The sequence below is a fragment of the Ambystoma mexicanum genome, chromosome 1q (genome assembly GCF_040938575.1).
Source record: "Ambystoma mexicanum isolate Mex_15411 chromosome 1q, UKY_AmexF1_1, whole genome shotgun sequence".
Taxonomy (NCBI): Eukaryota; Metazoa; Chordata; class Amphibia; order Caudata; family Ambystomatidae; genus Ambystoma; species Ambystoma mexicanum.
Window position 1 is genome coordinate 280,744,817 of NC_090922.1, and position 22,099 is coordinate 280,766,915.

The 22,099-nt window shown below is 43.3% G+C and overlaps 1 protein-coding gene across 1 annotated transcript in view; it reads left to right on the forward strand.

The window, feature by feature from the left end:
* Positions 1–22,099, forward strand: part of CDH13 (cadherin 13) — a 2,842,668-nt gene that overhangs the window by 1,765,801 nt on the left and 1,054,768 nt on the right. The gene's annotated exons all lie outside the window — the stretch shown is intronic.

Here is a 22,099-nt window from a genome sequence, read left to right on the forward strand (position 1 = left end):
TTGTCTAGAAGTAGGAATGAGCACAGTGAATGGCCAGGGAGTAGGTAGCAACAGAAGTCAAATGTGAGGAGATTAAAGTTTTCAATATTCATAAATGAAGCTATGCTACACCGTGAGTAATGGTGCAAAACTGTGTTTTTGAAAATGTTTATTAATACACAAAATTATACAGGTGATTTATTTTCTCTAAAGGGGAATCATCTTACAAGATCCCACCTTGTCGCCAACTCCATGCAAAAAGCCTTGTGTAGTTGTGCCCTGTTGCAGGTGCTGCGGATCAGTATAGCCTGATCCACAGCACCTGCTCTGCTTGTGGTGAAGAGCAGGTTCAAAAGTCGCAAGATGCCCACTCAACCACTGCAGAGACAGCCAAGTCACTATGACACAGTGGCAGTATTTAAGATATGCCCCCGTACTAAACTATGATGATCATGAGTACCCCATGCTGGGCTGGGTAATCTCCAAAAATAAGCTATCACTGAGTTTAGGCATAATGAATGATGCTGTAGAGAGGCAGATGTACACATCATTTATAGAGCCCACCCCCTCACCTCCGCCATACTGGAAGGACAGCAAGAATGTACTGTGTTTGACTGTGTGTATCATCTCAATACCGCATTGAAGGAAGGAGAGACGTTACATGCTCAGGAAACCGTATTGTATGTACCCTCAAACTGATACGGTAGACATGAGTCTGCAGCCACCACTGAATATAGAAGGATTATAAGTAAAGTACGACAGATGAAAAGTGACATCAGCAGAGATATGTGGACACACAGAAATCTATGTATGGATGTCTAAAAAATTAAGATGTAACTAAAGCAACAAAGTAAACACATATACAAATGAAAAACCATATACCCTAAGTAGATAAGTGCCAAAATATATGATAGATGTACATATGCAGAAATGCAAGGTAGATATGGCAACATAGAGGCTTGCTAAAATAGAAAATGGAACATGACAAAATCAGTCATTTTGAGAAAATGGTCATCGGCATCATATAATAGTTAGTGACAAGCCTCGAGAAGGGAAACCAAGGCTTTAGTGCTGACAGGCACTAAAATAAAAAATTTGTGCAAGAAAAAAGGAAATTAGTTTGGCCCAGAATCAAAGATGCTGCAGCAAGAGCAACTACATGGCTCTAAAGGAGTTGAAGAGGATAAACCATGTACGTAGGACATATTTATCTTAGATTAAGTAAAGGAGTGAATAAGTATGAGTGCCAAATATTGTACAATACAAGCGTGGAGAGCAACCAAGTCTCCAGTGCCAAGAAGAGTAATAACACCCAACATAATTACATGAAATAAGCACTAAATAGAAGGACAGAATGGACAAAATCATGGTCTCCTCATTTGTGATATAGGACCAGAAAACAAGGCCTATTCATAAGGCTCCAGATAAAGCTGGCAATTTAAGTTCAACCCCTTTAAAGCTCTGAGGAGGAGTACTTGCACCAATGTTAACTAGAAAGAAGAAGCCTTGTTTTAAGGCCTAACTGATGAGTGATGGTAGACCAATAGGCTAAGGATGGCAGTTGTCAGTTGTCTGATGTTGTTCCCTTGCACCTGGGTTTCGTTGTTTACTTGCTGCTAGCAATCTGAATATTCAAGGTTGGTAAGAGAGTGCCAACCATTCAGGAGGGTCTATTTAATAGTGGATCATATATTGTTGCATTGGCCAATCTGCTGCTGGTATTACGTTATTATATGTATTTGATGCTGTTAGAGGTTGCTCAAGGTGTGCCTACCAAATAGAGTCCTCCAATGGTGATAACATTAATACAAACTATGGGCCCAATTCATGGAATTATTTGCATGGAAAATAGGGGTTCAGCGCGCCATTCGGCACACAAATCCCCTTTTGTCGATTCATGGAATTTTCCAGGACTTGCGTGGAGTTAGCGCAGGCTCGGCACATCTCTGGGAGCGATCAAGCGCCTTGTACGAGGGACCCCGGAGAGCAAGAGAGTGGCTTGCACAGAGGGCTGTGAAGGGTGTGGAACACTGAAAATGTGGGTGTTACGAGGGACAGCAGCCAGACAGTCCCTCACATGCCCACAATTGTTCCTAACGACACATATTCATGGAACCATACATGCAGCCCCTCTGCAGAGAAATGGCCACACAAATCCCTCAATCTCTATGCCACCTGAAGGCAGGCATACAGACACTTGCACATAGGATTCCCACGCAGAGGTGGGCTTGCATGTTGAATTTAGGGCTGTGTGCACACAGACGGGGTGCCAATGTAGCTTCGGGATGCGCATATGCAGTGTAGCAGGTACAGTTTACTTGGGTTTGCACGCAGATTTTCCTATTTTTACCTGAGTTGCGAAGTATCATACGCATGTTGTTGGGGCGCCGACAACAATTACGGGAGACCCTGTCCATGGTCCCCGAGATGCCGGCCTGTTTGCGGTGGTTTGAGGGTGCGTGTAATCACACCCAGATGCACAAACAAATATAGCTGTTCTGGCTGTTTATGCTTTGCGGGGAAGCGTGTCAGGGCGTTTCCGGGCGTGACTTGCAAACATGGTGACTTTGCACAGTAAATTCCATGAATAGACTTGGTGCACATTTTTATTTATTTATTTATTTCAAATTTTTGTTCCATCCCGCCATAAACCCTCAGGCCTCAGGGCGCGCAAACAATGACAAAGAAGTAGACAAACAATCATAACAAAAAGTACAAAACAATGTGCTAAGAATGTCAGGGACGGAACTCAGTAGTGAAAGAAAAACAGGCCAAAGAAAAAGGTGGTTCCAATCAGGTGGAATGTTAAAGAGGAAGGTTTTCAGTGCCTTCTTGAACCTAGAAAGGGTATCAATCAGTCTAATGCTAGGTGGAAGTGCATTCCAGGCACAGGGACCTTGAGAGTTAAAACTGCACCCACCTGTCTTCACCAGCTTAAATCGTGGTTCAATCAGTCTATGATACTTTTGTGATCTGAGAGAGCGACTCGAAACATATGGCTGGGTGCGCACTTTGAGATATTCAGGGGCAGCATTCACCACACATTTATGTGTGAGTGTTAGAATTTTGTGGGTTATACAATGTTTCACTGGTAAACATTGTAAACCCCTTCTGGCGACAGTGACATGAGAGCGCCTAGCCAAACCTGCAACAGCCCATACTGCACCATTCTGGGAGACCTGAAGTGCCGCTATGACAGAAACGGCACCACTTAGCAGGATGTGCAGTAGTCTAGAAAGGTGTTTATAAGTACTGAGGTTAACATCGCCAAATTCTCTTGTGTGAGAAAGGGTTGTATATTATGTAGTAATTTGTTCATCAAACCACAGGAGGATCTTAAAGTGGCCATTTGTTGACACATGGAAAGTTCTGCATCCAGAATCACGGCAAGAGTTTTTACTTTTTGTTTCACAGCAATGGGCGTGTCCATGATTGAAAACTTTGCATACTCTCCTGAGAGAGATCTCAACTTTTGGCTGGGAGCAACAATAAGAAGCTCTGTTTTACTTGCGTTTAGGACCAAAGAATTGACGGCCATCCACACATGAACGGTCCTGTAGATGGTATTCAAAGTTATTTAGTCCGCCAGGTATGTACCTGAGAGTTTGAAAATAAGAAGGGTGTCGTCAGCATAATTTGCCACTAACACACCCAAGCCAAGTAACAGGAGCAAAAAGGGGATCATGTAGATGTTAAACAACAGCGGGGCAATGCAGGACCCCTGTGGAACACCGCTAGTACTGAAGGAAAGAGTAGAAAAGACATTGCCTGCGCTTACTAGTGCAGACCCAGGCCCCAGAAAAGAAGAGATCCAGAGCACGGCATTGGGCAAACAGCCCGCAACTGACTGAAGTCTCTCGGCATGTAGATCATAATCCACATCCTCTGGAGCAAAGCATTTTGGGTGTGACATCAACAGGGCAAAGTTTTCTCCAGCCAGAAGCAGGAATTGGTCTGCAAAAGCAGGCTAGCTTTAGACCAATCACCTGGAGACTTGTGCCTTTAAAAAAGGGGTCTCTTGCATGTTCAAGAGATTCACTCAGTTTCTCTCAGACCCTTCAAGACGGCAGATTCATTCTGAAGACCACACTAGATTTCCTTTTGCAGAGTTATATTCTCCAAAGCCCTCCATTTGACGTGAAGAAGGAGGTGGATCTGCCCCCTAGCACTCCTAGGGAACATCAGGAGTCATCTCTGCTGTGGGTAATGACCGATCACTTTGCACTGGGATCTGCTAAGATGGGAGAGCAGATGCTGAACAGGAATCATCCAATGCGTGAGTCCCGCTAAAAGGGCCTCACCACAAATGGAGAACCAGAAATGCCAAAGTTGCCTATTCACAGCTCACAGAACAAGAGGGAGGTCGCAGACCCTGGTTGCTGTGTTCCTCTACCAAATTGAAGATTTGCCTGCACCATTGACCAGCTCGATACAGCATTGTGTCCCAGCCAAAGCTCGTTACTTGGTAGGCCCGAAGTGACTGCTCAATGCCGGTGCCTGATCGAATCACTAGAGAGACACTCATCATCTCTAACTGGGGTTACAACCACGGCTCAGCCCAACTAGCCCTTGAACTGCTGCTTCATCGATCGCACATCAAAGCACCCAAGATCACCACTTTGAAGACCACCACCCACCGACTTGAACCGCTGGAGTGTAACTCATCTACCCCTCCCAGAGGCCAAAGCCTGACTCAGCCTGGCCAACTGTGAGACATTCCTGAGACTACCCGACCTGCCTCTTTGAAGAGCCACCATTCTACCGCACAGAGTCACTCATATCCACCCCTACTCAACGCCCACTTGCTGCTGGGTCCTCCACAATCCTACATGGTTGAACTGAGCCTGATCATCTTGCATCCATGTTCGACACTCGGTCTCACTGAGTCAGCCCGCCAAGTAATTAATCCAGGTACTTTTGACTCTGAACTGCCCGTACAGTCCACTTCAACCCTAGAGACTAGTTAGATCATGATCGCTGCATGTTCAACCTACCACCTCTGGTACCACGCTCAGAGTGCTACTTTCTACAGTCTGTTGCATCTCCTCTGTTCTTCCTTTAGGGTGGGTTTTTGTGAAGTGTTCTCTTTTTGTTTTACATGCATATGGTGCATTTAATTAAACTGTTTATAGTTTTCTAAAACCTTGATTGGACATTTCCTTTTGTTGGACTGTGTTACTGTGTTGTTTGGGTCACTACAGGTTCACCTTCACCACCCTCTTAAGAGTACAGCCTTCTCTAAGTGCACATTACCACAAAAGGTGAAGGCGGTATAGCTCTTAACTATCCCTCTGTTACCTTTATAATTGCATTGTGTTTTGGTTTGTAGAAGTGTGAGGGCTGAGTGGGTCAGTTTACCCCTACTCATCCTTCTACTCCTGCTAAGCCACATCAATTTGTCACATACAAACGAGGAAGGCGTTCAACTTAGCATTGTGGCAAGTACACTTTTCTCGGCCATGGCTCAGTGGCTCAAATTCACCATGATGTGGCCCCAAAACCCAGAACAACTAAACTCAATACCATCCTCTCCCCTCCCACACATTCTCAAGTATTCATATTAGACATTATAGATATTACTTTCCTTTAATGCAACATGTTTTTTTTCTGTTCATGTTTGTGGTTTCTTAAAGTCCCAAGCCCCAGGGAACCTCCCCCATCTACCAAAAACCTAGTAAAATTATTTCACCAGGAAAATGTAATTTTGTTAAATGAAAGCTGGAATTTGAGCCCAGGTTTCCTTGTCTCCCACTATGCAATTTGACAGCAGGCTATATCTCTTCCCATTCCACCTCATTCCTGCTCATCTTTGGTTTAAGACAAACGTAGAGGATGCTAGAGAATACATTGGTAGAGGTGAGCTCTAGCTGAGCCATCCTTCTCCAGTGTACTTACCCTGAACCCCATCCATGATGCCCTATCACCCCCATCTATACAATTACCTTTTAGACCTCTATTCCACATTTGTTCCATCCCTTGCCCATAGCTCATTTCCCTTCCCTTACTTCACATGCGCCCACTCCCCTCATTGCTCAGTGAGTGTATGAAGTGAATGGGCCTCATTACACGGAAGGTGGTAAGGGTTAACGGTCACCGGTAATGGTACCGGTGACCGTTAACCCTTACCGCCTTACTACGAGGTCCCTTTGCGGGTAGGTACTTTAACGCCTGCTCTTTAGCAGGCGTTAAAAACCAACCCACAAAGGGACCAGGGTGCTAATTACGGTACCACAATTTGTGGCACCGTAATTAGCGCCTTCCCCATTCCCATAGAGCCCCATGGGGCAAAAATGGGAATGGGGAAGGGCAATGGGGGAAGGGGGAATTACCGCCCCGCCAACCTTGGAATAGGGAGGTAATTCCCCTTTCCACCAAGGCGGTGCTGGTATTTTACCGGCATGGACCAAGGTGCTAATAGCACCTTGGTCCTCCGCCTACCGTGTAATGAGGCCCAATGTGTTGTGTGTATGTGTGTGTGTGTAAAGTCTATGTGGCAAGATGTGCTTGCGTTCATGCAACTATGTATCTAAATATCTGAATCATTTGACTTGCATGTCACATACGAGTGTTCCTGACAAAACCAAGAAACACCATCACATAATTAGGGGTGCCATTCAGAGTTGGGCGTTAATGGTAAAATATAGGGCCTCATTACACGGTAGGCGGAGAACCATGGTGCTATTAGCGCCATGGTTCATGCCGGTAAAATACCGGCACCGCCTTGGTGGAAAGGGGAATTACCGCCCCATTCCAAGGTTGGCGGGGCGGTAATTCCCCCTTCCACCATTGCCCTTCCCCATTCCCATTTTTGCCCCATAGGGCATAATGGGAATGGGGAAGACGCTAATTACGGCACCGCACATTGCGGTAATGTAATTAGATCCCTGGGTCCCTTTGCGGGTTGGTTTTTAACGCCTGCAAAAAGCAGGCGTTAAATTCCCCAACCCGCAAAGGGACCTCGTAGTAAGGCGGTAAGGATTTACCGGTACCGGTAAAATACCGGTAGCGGTAAACCCTTACTGCCTACCGTGTAATGAGGCCCATACTGTGTTTGACAAATAACACGCATTTTGCCATCTGTCCCATTCAGGTTCAATCAAATACCACCAGGGGTATCCCACAGACATACCAGCGTCAGAATGGTATACTGCCTTTTTGACCAAAATCCACCTGTTTTTACCTCTACCAAAGAGTTGAAGGTAAAAAAATACAATTTGCCCCGATTTCTTCTAAACTTCTATTTTACTGTACAGAAGGAAGAGTGAGTGCTTTCTTTCAACATAGTGAAACATTTTACAAAGGGCCACAGAAAGAGGGTGGAAATGTGGGCATGTCTTGTGCCCCCCTTTCACCACCTTACCCATGGAATGAATAAAAGGGCCTGAATAGACCCTCTTGTGCATATGAAAATATACAGTAGTTGTATGGACCACTACTGTACATAATCCATTCCCTCCTGCAGATTGGATACGTTTTCATGTTACCACCTATGATGGTGGTATTTCTGAAATACCTCTGGAATATTCCAGAAATACCCCTTCTGTGAGTGGTGAACTCTAAAATGGGGAGGTTTTCAGAAACGTCCCCGCTGGAATCGACCAACTCTGAACTGCCCCCTTAGTTTGTAGTGTAGTAAAAATGAACACGTGCGTGTTACATCTTTCTGTGCAGGTTGTTGAACTGTACTTAAAAGAGAGAACCGCACACAATTCAACATCCATTTCCTTGACTCTATCATAACATGCATGGGTGATATTCAATGCACAAATGAACTCTTTTGATAATGATCCCATCAGTGACCAAGAAATTCAGCAGAGGATAGGGGCAGCATGCTCCAGAATGAAACCGAGGACAAGCTCTAATAAGATGCGGACGCTTACTCTACTGGCAAGTAGAACCCGTGAAAAGCTGCTCAGGATAGCAACAGACCAATTGTGTAAGTGCCCCATTAGCGCCGACATTACCAACCAGGTTCACAGAATCGGTCAATCAACTGCGTACTCTGTTACTGGGCGGTGTGAACATGTGTGTGCGGCCTGTTCTCTTCTCTTTCTCACTCACCATGTGGGCCACTATGTGAGGGCCACTCAGGCACAACTGCAACATTGCAGACATCAACACGAATGCCTCACGTCATCTACACGGAAGCAGAGCGGGCCGTGCAACACTCGAGTCCTTTGAGGCAAGCTAGATCATGTAGGAGATTCTCTTTTTAAGAAATGTGTTGGTGGTATTGTACCTCTGGCCCAGGACGCAACAGCGCAGCCAACCTTTGGGGAACGTGCCCTCCACCCTCACCCCAGCCCGCCTCTGTCTACACACTCACTGCTTTCCAACAAAATCTCTCATGTTTGAATGTGTATGACATCTGCAAATCTTTCAAGAAGTAATGAGGTTTTCCTGCCTTTTCAATTACTATATATGTATTTATTATGTGGCCAATGAACATTCATTGCCTCGTGTACCGTTCTTCCTTGAGTTGAGTCCAGGCATGCGTGGTTGCCTGTAAAAGGAAAGTGAGGCTTCATAGAGATATAGGCGCCTGTAAGCGATGCATTGGCAGTGCGCCTCTAAGGGGTTGCTGGCTGCATATAGGAACAGACAGGATGGTGCAAACATATTTCACAAAGCTTCCAAAAGTCCTGGACATGGTGTAAGAATCACCAGGCAGGAGGACAGGTGGTCTTCACTCTTCATCCATGGAATTGGCAAGAGAAAGAGATACGTGTTTTAAAAGGCAGAGGGTGGACCTGTGATGTTGAGGGTGGCGGTGCTGCCTCTTTGAGAGTCGAGTCAGGGTTGGTTTTAGACGGGTCTGTTTCTAGGCAGCGCCTTCCTTCACGGGGGTATGCCAGATTGGGTAAACATCCAGCCAGACGCCATTTTCAGGGAGGATTGTTTTGAAATATTGAAATGGTGCCTGGCATTGTACAGTACATATTCGGGTACTGAAACAAACCCTGCAACAGAGCAAGTAGTGAAGAGGCTGAAAGAGTAACCTATCACTGGCCAACACTGTGAGATGCTGCTGCAAGGCCTTGTCAGGGTGTCAATGTCATTGACCCTGAACGGCGAGGTAGACCTGGCTAGCCAATCAGAAACAAGCTCAATCAAATAACAGCGATTATGTAAAGTTCAAGATCAGCTGGAGACAGCAAAGCATCTTTTGACCGAATGCCCTAAGATGGCTAGCACTTTTATCCCTCTGCTCGATGGCTTTGTCCATTCTAGGAACTACATTAAGGACGATCTGTTCTGGAATCACTGTGTTAATACTAACAATAAGCGCCTGCTGATTGCTCTGCATACCATCTGGCTGAGGATTGAAGGCAGACTGGATATAACATTTTAAGTAATAGTTTTCAATTGAATAATTTGTAGATAGGATTGGCTGCATAGGTAATTATGTGGTATATATTTGCTGTTTGCTGTTTTAAAAATTATGCTTAATGTGATTTTTATTTGTACTTTTATGTTTGTATTATAAGATATTTACATTTGTATTTTGTGTAAAGTTTATAAACTAAACTATATCACAATAAATACATTTAAAAAAAATAAAAATAAATAATAGCACTTTCGGGGCCGATTCCCCCTTCTGAAAGTTGACATTTCGAGCAAGATTGTGGTTTGTTGAAATTTTAAAATATGTTTAAAAAAATACACAGAGGTTTCAGTCCCAAAGCATGAGTTTGGAAACAGAGAGAAAAAATGTTTGTAAAAAGAAATGCCTTCAAATCGGGTGCACACCTGTGATTTCGTTATAATGTTCTATGACTGGAGTAAACAACATTTCCCCCGGCGCCAAAAGTCAAGCAAATGCGCTTAGCACCAGTTTTGCTGTTTAGGTAATACAGCATGGAGCAAACATGTTTGGTTCCATGCAGCATCGTATAAAAAATGTTTGAAGTAGGGCAAACAAGAAACAGAATGCTGTCCATGCCATGTTTGTAGCGTAACATAAACATACATGTTTTAATTCTTTTACATGTCTTTCTTCTGTTACACTGCAAGCATTGTAAAACAAAAAGTAGCTTCGTTTTTACTCTTGTGCAAACATATTCACCATATTTACATAATACAGCTTGGGAGCTAAACCTGTTTGCTCCCTTACCTGTTATTAAAGTAGCAAAAGTGTTTCTCAAATAGATTGCTTATTTTTTTTATTTTTTTGGCACAGGGTAGTCAGGCACGGTATACAGTCTTTATGGCGAACATGTTATGAAGAATGCATATATATATATTGAATCTTTTATAACGTAAAATATAACGAAAATGTATGCGGGCGTGGGGTAAGGATTCAATCGTGGGGGAAAAGGGTTGGGGTGGGTTTTTAGCGGTGTGAAACAGTGGTTTTGGGGGACCCCCTAAACCCAAAAAAACAAAAAACAAAAATGTAATTGTTATATTTTTCGTTATTAAAGTTTTATTATAAGTGGATTTTTCATAAAATGTGTGGTAACGTGACATGTAACCTTCTGGCACCTGACATGACATGTAACCGTCTGGCACCTGGTCAAGAATTAGAAATACAGCGCTGCGGCTTAAGATCTGCTCAATGATTGAGGAGTAAAGCCAGGCGTGAGTGCGGTTACAGAATATTAGAGTTGACTGCACTCTGTATTCTTGGAATACATTAAACAGGTAGTATTTTCATACTTACCCAGGCGTTGCTGGGGGATATGGGGGTGAGGGGGCTACAGCCCCGGGTCTTTTGGTCGTAGCCCCGGATAGATGTTCAGGGGCTGCACGCAAAAGGCTAGCTAGCCCCGAGTCCCGACATTAGCCTAGCCCCAGATCTTTTCCAGACCTAGCAACACTCCTCCGCTCGCAAACTTCCCAGGCAGGACTGCTTCGCTGTAACCCGAACGTTCGCTCCATCTGGAGACACAGAGAAGGGCCCCTCCGTAGAACAACTGATTACAATGAGAAGCCACGTAGGAGGTCATGTTTTCCGTGTTTTGAAAACACATTTCCTCCTGTGATAAATGGCACAGCTGTGCTTAGCAGCCACTACAAATCAGCACCACGCAGATTAGCAACACATGCAGCAGGCACTTCAGCGAAATGCTAAGCCATTCCTGATTTGCAAAGAGGACGCTTTTACATTTTGATCACACGACCAGCCTTGTTAGTGGCATAATGCTGCAAAGCAGAATAAACATTGGCGTGCCGCCTGAGTTATTCACAATTGATATGCAATGAGTCACAGGCAATTGCCTATCCGGGAAACGCCAACACATCTTGATTGGTACAAAATGGGGCTGCATGTTTGTTGTACTTACTGGGGCTGCTTCTTCTAGCTGTTCAGAAGCCTGAAATTGGTCCCAACTCGGCCCATCCTCAGCTGTGGCTGGGGTACAGAGGACCGTCCCACACCACTGCAGGGCTATCACAAGATGCGGTGAGGCCTGGGGCAAAATATTCGATGAGGCCCAATTACAATTTTGTGCACTGGGACAGCAGCGGCACCTCTGCAAACAGGAGACTCAATACATCTCCCCTTCAGTTTGTTTGAAGGATCCCAAATATGGTTAATTACTACAAATGCAAATCAACTACAGCAAAGTTAGATTACTCTACTGAAGAAAGGTTTATGCCAGACTAACTTTTGTATCAAATGCATTAATATATATAGGATGGCATGACGCATGTGGTGCCTGACGCCAGCATTAAGGAGCACCCTTCCCCTGTGTGCGCATTAAAACACACATCATACACAGTGAAAGATAGATGATGTACAGTGGAGGCTGATACATTTCTGAATTTAAGAGGCTTAAATGTTTGTGCCAATTATAAAGGATCAAGAGAGCACAGTGAGGGAGCCCACATTGAACAAGGGTTGCTTGAGGGGGGTTCTCACTCGCAAGAATGTTTGAAATATTGGGTTAAAATTATCATTTTCCAGCACTTTCTTTGCAAAATTTGCTAGAAATCCATACCGTTTGCAATTGGTTTTGTATGGAAGCACATGGAAAATCCCAATAGTTGCAAATCACAAACAGTGAACAGGAAAAGGTTCCAATACATGTGTTGCCGCCTTTCCACACAACATATGCTGGTATAAAAACATATTCATGCTGGTTGTTCCCATGTATCTCTATGCAGGCTGCATCAATATATGCCAGTATTACCACATACGGACTCCCAGCCAGTAAACATGCCATGCCACAGAAAGTATGTCCAGGCTATCTGTGCACCATAAGTATTATTACTGGCTAGAATGGCCTAAATTCAATGTGGGCCAATTTAAGCAGGTAGTATGTTTGCTTTATCCTTCAAGCATTGTCTTGTGCATCAAGGGTAAAGCAAAACAAATCATTGGCAATGCTAACATTTTGGGCGTTCATGTAGACATGGGAAAGGCACTTTTGTATTGGTATTAGCTGGCCGTTGATGGTACCAGGTGCAACATGGTTTGAGTACCTTAGCCGCTAATAGCAGTGCCTGGCAAATGCCTAATATTTATGCAAAAGCCAAAACGGTTGGCTTTGCCAATGCTTGTTTTTAAAGGACTGCAGCGAAAGACAGGCAGGGTGCTTTTAAATCGAGTGACTGAATGCAGACCTGATCAAGACATTTGTATTACCCCAGTTTTGTGTTTACAATCTCATGGTCATCACTGTTCTTGTTCTGAAGTGTATTGAGACCAGGAGATAAAGGTTCCCATTCATGAAGGCATTGTCGACGCAGGCTGAACTCTTGCGGGCATTAGCAGGTCCAGCACAGTCCAGACCTCACCCCCCTCATTCCTCCGTCTCCAATCATGCATGGGAATGGGTCTTGCTGTCTACATGGCAGCTACCACCCTTTGACCACTCATATTTGTCAGCATTATCATTGGTGTCACAGGACCGAGAGTTTGGGCCCTAGATTTTGATTCATCTTGCGCAGCACTTGGGTAATTCTGGCTTGTTGAGCACCCCTATCACTTAATAAAGATTACAAAATCCTTGGGAAACCGCGATTGGAAAAGTATTTCTTTAAGTGCAAGGTATCCGGGCTAAATCCCCTTATTATTGGTATCACAGTCAGGTTCCAGAATTACAGACAGATCCCTGCTCGGTGCCAACATTGTGCCAGCTGACAGCATCAGGGACATTAAGGGCTGCCTCAAAGAGCATGGCTGCCTTGCCAATCACTAAACTGCTGGAGTGGGCGGAGCCTACAAGGATTCCTCATGGGAATTAAGGACAAACATAGACGACCTTAGCCCTTAATGGAGCCTACTTTACTTTGGACCATCAGCCTGCATGCGGAATGGGGGCAATTGTGGAATTGTGGCATCTAAGTGGGGTTGCTGGTTCGACTCTATCTGTCCTCCAAGCCAAAGTACATTTATATATAAGTGTATGCTTTTTTAATATGTATGTTTAATGTACCACACATAGAGCATGCATTGTGTGAGACTGTTACCAGCCCTTCCTAAAGCATGGCATGGCATACCCTGCTCTTCCCTCCGCATCAGGACTGTAAAGCTCACTCGTCCTCCTGTGGTGATGAGAGGCGTCGGAGGCATTGAGCAGGAAGAGTCCTGCTCTCTGTCCGCCCTGGACTTTAATCACTTTTGTGCAAAACCAACATGTTGTCAGATCACTCTGGTATTTCTCAAGGGTGTACCTCTGCCTGGAGTGGCAGCGAAGCAGAATCTTGGAAAACCTAATTTCAAGGTCAGCACACACAGCTTTGTTTTCAAGTGAGAAAGAAAGGGAGATGAAGCTAAACAGTGGAAGCGGGCTATCTCGCAAGCTGCACTGTAACCAAATGAGGATAGCATACGTGCAATACAAGATTACATTGTTTTCTCCTGTGTATAAAAAGTGTTCCGAAGGAAATTTGAGGATTGCCTCTGGTCCTATCCACTGAGATTTCAGAATATGATTGTCCACCCTTGCTTTCTACATTATTACAGAGACAGAAATACGCATAAATGGAGATCCGTGGGCCATCAGCATGCGTATTCTTCTGTTCTTTCTGGCCCCTCTCCTCACACTCTCTCTGTATCCTGGATGCGTGATCCTTCCTCCCTCACAATATGTCTCTAAAACACACTTTTTCTATTTCCAGGCTTCTTTTTCTTGTTTCCGCTTGAACAAATTCCCGTTTCCTTTTAATACTCTAGTCCAGATGTATAAGATGGACAGTGAATCGAATTCTATCTCTTCACAGAGGTTGTTATTCTGCAGTGAGTTTCTCAAAGAAGCCTTCACACATACACACCGGCCCAAGCTCACGAACAGCTGAAACTATGGGCATGTGGACAAAGAGAGAAATAGGTAGCTCAAAAGAAAGGCACATAAGCAGACATGTAAACATAAAACAGCCAAACACAGAGGCAAACCAAAAAAGCATTGGCAGTGCCAATAGTTTTGGCTTTTGTGTAGGCATGGGAAAGACATTTTCCACTCACTGCCTTAGTGGTATTAATTTGAGTACATGGGCATGTTATGCAGTGCCTGGCAAATATGTAATACGTACACACAAGCCAAAACTGTTGTATGTAACAGTAATTCTGTGAAGAACATGCAGGGTGCTTATACATTGAGTGGCTGAAGGCAGACTTGGTCATGACTTTTTAATTTCACCAGTAGCCTATTTTCAGCTCCAAATAAGTAATTGACTTTCAGAAGGCATCTTTGAAAAAACACTGGCGGCCTTATTCACAAAGTGTTTTTCAATGGGGTTGAACCATTATAAAACATATTTGTAAATCAGGCACTCAATATTACACAGTATGATAGTAAGGCTTGATAAAGATAGCACAGAGAGATCCCAATAGGATGAGTTTTGGGCAGAGAGGGGTAGGAAGTGGGCAGGAATGGCCATAGGGATTAGCATGGCCATGTAAAGCCAATGGGTGGTAACACAGTCAAACAACAGGCTTTGGGTCACTCCCCATAAGCCATTTCTCCCTAGCAGTGATCTAATGCAATAGTTTCAGTTTATAGGTGGTGTTTTAGCAAATATCTAAACGTGCTTATATTTAGAAAGAGTGTTTAGAAGTACTGGTGTTGTATATGTTTAGTAGTTGGTAGTGTGAATTACTTCCTATTAGGGATATAGTTATTTTTAGACAATGGGAGTCCTTAAGTTTTCCAATATCCCGCTGGTTATTCCGGCGGGAAACTGATCAACTGACCTACCATTTCTGCTGACTGATATCTCATAATTCCTGCAATATTACATGTGGTGGAAAGGGTAATTAATCCCCATTCCATAGAGTCTCATTGGACTACATGGAGGGGTTTGCTGGTATTTCCAACACCGTTACTACTGGTGAACACACACCTATGGGGGTTACACCTTGGTAAGTGTGTACACGTTACTGTAAATGAATTCGGACAAAAATGTATCAGGACAATTCTGAGTACTGCAGTCAGATTTTTAATAAAACTGCAGTTTATGTGTTTGTAGATACACTTAACTCGGAGTTACACAAGGTACAACAGTATTTACACATTTTTCAGGTATAGTAATCGGTTTGTAAGTGACAAATTTCAAATATGTGTAACGTGTTTCCAATGCTTACACATCCACTGAGGGGTCCTTGGGAAGGAGACCAGTGGATTTAGTGAGGTGATAGCATGCAATAATCAGCACATATACATCAAAACAATGTGAGGTTGAACAAGGACAATGCAGACAATATAACAGTCAGACTCTTATATTGTCTGCGTTGTCCTTGTTCAATTGTCCTGATACATTTTTGTCAGAATTCATGTACAGTAACGTGTACACACTTACCAAGGTGTAACCCCCATAGGTGTGTGTTCACCCCTCGTTCATCAGCCAGGTATCCCATGACCTTCCTTATAGTTGGCATTCACAACCTTTGTAGACTTTAGATTTTGGTTAGCCTTTCTGTGAGTGTTTGTAACTTAACATTGTATTCTGAAGGTTTGTAAACTTTACCTATTTATCGGTAGACATTTAACTAATGTCCTCTATTTCGTTATTTGTGTGTTTGCCTGTTCTTTTTTAATGATTTGTGTTTGTCTACGTATGAGTGTGTTGTATTTTGATGTACGTACACAGGTGCTGTATTATTTGTTTTCATTACAGTTTAGATGCATGTTAAGTGGGTGTTATCTGCACATGTTATTCTGTGCTTGGTGATGTTGGTCATGGGGTGTCCTTGGTTGTACGGGCGTCACATGTGAAAGCAAGTATTCATATATTCTGCAAGTACATTAACAATGTGTGCATCTTATTTGCACTTGTTTTTAGAGTGGTGTGATCTTGTTCATGGTTTGACCTTGTATAAACCAATATTGTTAGTAAAAACATATACAATGCTTTCTCTGCACACGTATGAATATATACATATTACATGTCACTATTGACATGGACTGTATTCTATGCAGGATTGTTGTGTGTGCCTATTAGTTGCTCATGTCATCTGGGTCAATTCTGATCAATCGTGTTCCACCATTAGGCATGTGATACATGTTTATGGAAATTGTGCTGAGTTATGCTCTGTGTGTGTCTAGTCTGCACGGGAATCGTATACAAATGTCGCCCTCATAATTACATGTGTATGTGGAGGGGTATAGAATATAATACTAATATGGGGGAGGACTGGGGGGTCTCCCCTGCATAACATGTGGTGTAAGGTGGTTTAAAAAAAAGTCGCCATTTTCGGCCTTCACGATAATCACATAGATCCGTCTGCACGTATTGGTCATGTGTGTACTAGACTCTTATTGTTCTCAGTCCTATTCTGCCATTATCATTATACAAATAATGTTTGCGTGATGTTAGTGTTTCTTGTTCATTGTGCTGAATTGTGTTGCACTTGTATTTTTCCAAGTGTGCTCATATTGTTCATGGCGTGCTAGTGGTGTCCGTATTTATAGGTGCCCTATGTCCAATTAAGGATGGGTCATATAGGGCTCTAACACCGCAAATATGAATATATAAATACATTATTTTTTTGACAAGCGAGTATGGCTGATCAACTTTTCTAAATGTTTGTGGTGAACACAAGTTCAACGTAGAATCTACATGCGTGTTGAAGATTTTAAACCAAAGGAAAACGAGTTGAAATATGCGCCCTGAAACTCTCTGGAAAACCTAATGCAAACGCCCAAGAATTGTTAGAATTGTTTTCCCAATGCAATTAGTCAAGAAACTGCTCTGAATTTAGTCCATGTTTAAATGTGTGCAGATCAGTTTACCTGCCAAATTTAGCGAACTTTTATTGGTGAGGTGAAAAGCAACTGTAGTTCGCCCTTGACTGGAAGCATGGAACCCCCACAAAGTAAAATAAGCCCACTGGGTCTAGCCAGCTGTACCATCCAAAATACACATTGGACATGATATGAGTTTCCTTAAGCAGATACAGCATTGGAATAGAGCCCTGCTAAGGGCAATCAAGTATTCACTTGGTGGGTGTATACATTGGTTGCTATGAAGCGACCTCCATTCTCGTTTTTAGGCAGTGGTCGAAGTGTACGAATAGAAGTAGTGGAGCTATGTTCCTTTCCGGTCTGCCCCACTCTTCACAAACCCCATCGCTGTGCCCCCTCCCACACACAGTCCAAAACCCCAAACAAACACACCTGGTATTTAAGGGAATGGTCAGTACAGTGCACTGAAGTGCAGGCCTCAACTTCTTCCTACACTTTTATTTTAAAGCTAAACCATTCCAGAACAGTTTCTTTTTAAAATAAAAGTATAGGAACAGTGAAACTGAAAAATAAAAAGTATAGGAGCACAGTTCCCGACCGCTCCCGCCCACTTCGACCTCTGTTTTTAGGCCTTATTTCTTATTTATGAAACCTTTATCAAAGGCTGTCTGTGAATGTAATCTTAGCAAATGCACTCTTTAAGTTGAAATGTCCTAGGAAACATCTACGAATTTGGGAAAAGTAAAGCGTGAGCTGCAGGATATTCCCCCGGGACTACCGCTCCACTTCATGGCAATTCCATTGCTTCATATGGGAACTAGGCCAAGTGGCAGAAATTACCCTGGGAGCAATTCTTCTCACTATTCCTGTTAGTCATGCACTCATTTTCAGCTGTTGCCCTTGTCTGAGTTGTGAAATACAGCCACACTGGTGTACTGTTCAGAATGGTAACGCTCTTGCTCTTATGCCCCATTTTCTTTTACATATAACATGCACACTGCTGTCGTCCCCGCTTAGCAAACGTGTCTACATGTACACAGATAAGACACACAGGCAATAGTTAAATACGTTTTTGTGACATAGCTAATGTTTTGCACGATGCCCTCTAAAGGGTCTGATAATGTCATATTTTAAACATACAGAACTTTGAAAGACTTGTAAACATTGTTGCTACAGTTGCAGCATGGGTCTCAAACCCAGACAATATGGAATGCTGCTGGCAAATAGTGTGATACTCTTTCGGGAGGAGGGAGGCTAGCAATTTACCATGTTCTTATCTTTCATGAACTATGATTGGATAATTCAGTCCCTACACCAAACAATGCCATTGGCTGACAATGTCACTGAGATATTCAACATGTGTCTAATTTGGTTTCTGCTGAGCAGCGTTTCTCTTGTCATCTATCTGTATCCTCAATGATGGCACTGATAACTCCCTGTCAGCAGGCATTGGTGGATATACTCAATGCGTACACACAACAATCCTGATGGTTCATGGTGACTTCTATTCTGGGAGCATAATGGGCCCCCTGATTACATATGCATAGGAGGACTAACTCATGTCATCTATTCATCCTTTTCTAGTGCTTCAAATCTATCCTGTCATCTGATCATCAAAAATAGGAAGTGCTTATGGGTAATAGCAGATGTTGTCTTAAATAGTGCAACATGTCCTGGGCGTGAAAAGCAACAATCCTGATGGTTCATGGTGACTTCTATTCTGGGAGCATAATGGGCCCCCTGATTACATATGCATAGGAGGACTAACTCATGTCATCTATTCATCCTTTTCTAGTGCTTCAAATCTATCCTGTCATCTGATCATCAAAAATAGGAAGTGCTTATGGGTAATAGCAGATGTTGTCTTAAATAGTGCAACCTGTCCTGGGCGTGAAAAGCGCAGGTTAATGAGGCAGAAATAAGGCCAGTCCCACCCGCCACCTTATATGTTTTTCCAATTATAACAATATCATGAAAAAAACGAACATGGGGATACAAAATTGTAATGGAGGAGTGCAAAACTTTCAAAATTATCCCTTTCAGGTGCTAAAATTTCGCACCAACATATTGACATTGATACGATTTTCTGACTCCTTCAAGGTTTATAATTCTATGAAAGATTTAAGCAGCTCGCCATGAAACCTCTGCACAATAGTGTCCATGTTTCCAGTCTTAAATCATGCCTTAGCAAGAGAAAGGAGCCATCATGGAAGCCCCCCATTGGTGTGGAAAGGCACTGCAAGTGAACAAAACCAATCACATCAGCATCACTTGAGTTTACCCACTCTCAGGATTTCCTCTGAGAACATGTCTTCCCATTGCATTAGGCGAATGCCCGGCACCTGCATGCTGAGCCAAACAAAGGACTACCACATTTACCATTCAAGGTAAATAAAGCCTGGCAGCCTGCGGATGAGTACCACCCGAGCCCGACTAATAGAGTAGCATCAACCGTTGGCATGCTAATGCCCAGTAGAGCAAACCAAGGTGGATCAATGGTCTAATCGGGATTACGGCCTCCATATGAAACACAATCAAACTTCGTCCCCTTAGAGAGAAACATAAACCATGTTAAGTAGAGTGGGAAGTGGGGGTAACTTTACATTCACCGTTTATATCCAAACCTGTACATTTTGATACTTTTTAATTATTAAGTATAATAGTGATTGTTTACAACTAAAAGCCCAGTTGAGCATTCATGTCAAAATCACACTAATGGCAGTGACATTCTCACACTTAGGGTGCTGATATGAAAGATGCACATATCATGCAAAAAAAAGCCTATGGGGAAGCACGAGATATTCAGAAAGAGTACAGCAAATCTGCTCAATGGGGAAATATATTTGGAAGATATTGTAGCAATCACTACTGCCAAGGGGGGTATACATGGCCAGTAACAGCCCATCAGCCTGAGCCTAAGGAGGCCCGAGCGAATGGAGGGCCTTGCAAGGGCTCAGAGCTGTTAATGCCCCTGTCCATGCCCTGGAACGGAAGTGATTGCTATTCATTACCCACGGTTTGACAAGGGTGTGAATATTTTTTTTTAAAACATTTTTTATGGGAGATTGTCTCCACGTGTATTCCACAAGCCCAATCTCTTCTAAAAAAAAAACAAAAAACAAGATGGCTGCTGCCACACAAAAAATGATACCCTCTTTTCTATTTCTATGGTGGTGGTAGGCGGGAGGAGCGGTGGCACCGGAGCACAAAGCTCTGATGCTGCACGTAAATGAGGAGGCAAGGACTGGGGTCGGGAAAGGGTGTGGGTTGTCTTTGGAAGTGGGGATGGGGACATGTATGCCTTCTCGCAATCAAGATGGTGCCACTCGAGGAAGGGCCTCAGGTTGCTGGAAAATGTAGGTGGTACACAGTGTGTTCTTACCTGCTTTTCCACCAACCTGATTGGCTGAGCGCCCATCAGGCGTGCTTTAAGTAGGATGCAAAATCGAGGGGGGGGCTCTAACAAGGACGAAATACCTGAATGTTGGACATGGCATTATAAGTGATGAGCATGCATAAAGAGCGGGCCACCTGACCTAAACAAACCACCATAAAACGCCCAAAACCTTTTTTGCTTTCTCAACATGATCTTAGATGACATTGTATGCATCCAGCATGCATATTGTAAATGCATCTGCATAATTTCCCTGAGGTTTGAAAAGGTATCACTATCTCTCTCAGTATATAAACAATTTAATTAGAGAGTGACCGACCATGACTCTGCAGAAGAATTACCTAGGAGAATGGAGCGTCGGAAGAAATAGCAAAGATGTGGTCTCCTGGTGGTTTGCATGCTATCAAAAAGCATTTGCGGAACATAGGAATGACCACATCATTTTTCATTTGAAAATATGATTGGGATAATGATTCCAGCTTGATATCCTTCTGAGGATGTAAAACACACTGGGATCTCTGCCAATTTCATGTGTTTCAACATTAGCCCTATCAGTTTAATATCTGTAACAGAAAAACCATATGTACATATTTGGACGGTGTCAGCGTAAGGATGTTAGACTTTGGCTGTTCTGCTTGAGCAGAGGTCAGTCTAATTTCCATAACTGCTTCTCAGAGCTTGTAAATAAAACAAACATTTTCCCTCGCTTTCCATGAGTCTCCCTCCCAAAATGTGCTTTCAGACTCAGGCAAAATCTCATTGGCAGTTTATGGGTGATTGATGGTACCCTGGCAGCTCTCCAGTTTGGGAGAAGTTGTTGGAGTCAATGAGGGTTCTTTCCTGAGCCACCACAGCCCACTTCAAGCCCTAATTATCAGATATGCACTTTAGATATACTAAATGGCAGGGACGTCATTTAGGGGTCGCCAGGGGTCTCATTTGGGATCCCTGAGGTCTCCCTTGCTACCTCTAAAAAAAATATAAAACGTTTTTTTTAAGCTCCTGGGCTGTGGCCAATGCCATGTGGCTCTTTGTTTCTAGAGTGCCTGGCTTCCTTGTTCAGGGGGTTCCACAAGTGTGACACTTTGAACAGTGACCCTAAATAAAAAATAATAGGAATAACAAATAATTTGTCTTTCTGGAAATTTACACAATAATTGCTAGACTCATTAAAGGTTTATTTCAAGCACACTTGAGGGGGCGAGTCACTGATTTAGTCTGTTCTTATACACTTCAAATTCACAATGCTGACAAAATCCTCCAAAAATGATTTAGAGTAGAATAAGCATCCATTTCGGACTATGTATTTTGCTTTTTGCAACTTGAAGTTATAGCATGTTTTTTTTTTTTTTTCTGCTGATAGATTTGGTGATCCATTCTTGTATGAAATGTAGAAATATTTGTCATAGTGTACTTAGAACCAATGCTGTGTGCTGCCACTTCCCGTTTTGTCAAGGGGTAAAAGGCCATGTTCCATTGCTTTCCGTGATGTCCCCTCTGGGTGGGGTCAAATGCCATCACTTCCTGTGATGCCATCTTAGGTCAAGGGTCATGTGATGTCACTTTCGCTATCCCTGGCATTTTGGTGAAATGACGT